Source organism: Jatropha curcas, chromosome 3 (genome assembly GCF_041381405.1).
Source record: "Jatropha curcas cultivar XTBG-Jc1 chromosome 3, XTBG_Jcur_1.0, whole genome shotgun sequence".
Taxonomy (NCBI): domain Eukaryota; kingdom Viridiplantae; phylum Streptophyta; class Magnoliopsida; order Malpighiales; family Euphorbiaceae; genus Jatropha; species Jatropha curcas.
This window is the reverse complement of record NC_143153.1, coordinates 20,904,174-20,905,160: the sequence shown is the minus strand read 5'-3', so window position 1 is coordinate 20,905,160 and position 987 is coordinate 20,904,174. Positions and strand designations below refer to the sequence as shown.

Here is a 987-nt window from a genome sequence, read left to right as displayed (position 1 = left end):
ATGTCGAATGGTTTTTCTATGATTGACGAAGATAATCGTGTTTACACAAAAAGATCAAATGGAAAATTTATCATCATGTCATTATATGTTAATGACATATTAATAGCTGGGAATGACCTATATTATCTAACTCATGTCAAAGCTTGGACGTCGTCTAACTTTGAAATGAAGGACACGGGTTAAGCTATGTATATCCTTTGAGTTAAGATTTCACGGGATTGTTCGAGGAAATTGTTGTCTCTTTTACAAGAGGCATACGTTTTGAAGGTCCTCATATGATTCAATATGTGTGACTGTAAACCAATAGATACTCATATTGCCAAAGGTGATAACCTGAGTCGAAGATTATGCCCCAAGACTCTAGAAGAACAAGATAAAATGAACCAGGTTCCTTATGCAAATGCAGTTGGAAGTTTGATGTATGCAATGATGTGTACAAGACCTGATATTTGTTTTGCCGTGGGGATGGTAAGCAGATATCAATCCAATCCAAGTCCAGCACATTGGATAGCAATTAAAAGGATATTGAGATATCTTAAAGGTATTGCGGACTACTCATCGTGTTATCAATGTGGTAATTTACAATTGAGAGGCTATACAGATGTCGATTGGGCAAAAGATACGGATGAAAGAAAATCCACTTTTGGTTTTGTTCTCTTGCTTAACAATGGAGCTATATCTTGGAGTAACAAGAAATAATCATGTATAGAATTGTCCATAATGAAAGCTGAATTCGTAGCATTTTCGGCTGCAGTACAAGCAGTCTTGTTGAAGAGATTTTTGAAACATTTGTGTGTTGGTGCTATTAGTGAAACAATTGTAATCAACTGTGAAAGTCAAGCAGCAATAGCTTGCACTAAAGATCCAAAATTTCATTGTAAGACCAAGCATATTGACATAAATTACAATTTTGTGAGAGACATGATTACACAAAAAGAGGTGAATATGAAATACATATCTTCATGTGAAATGGTGATAGATCAATTG

At 35.0% G+C, this 987-nt stretch overlaps 1 pseudogene; it reads left to right on the top strand.

The window, feature by feature from the left end:
* Positions 1-699, top strand: LOC119370935 (secreted RxLR effector protein 161 pseudogene; annotated as a pseudogene).
* The last annotated feature ends 288 nt before the right edge of the window (positions 700-987 follow it).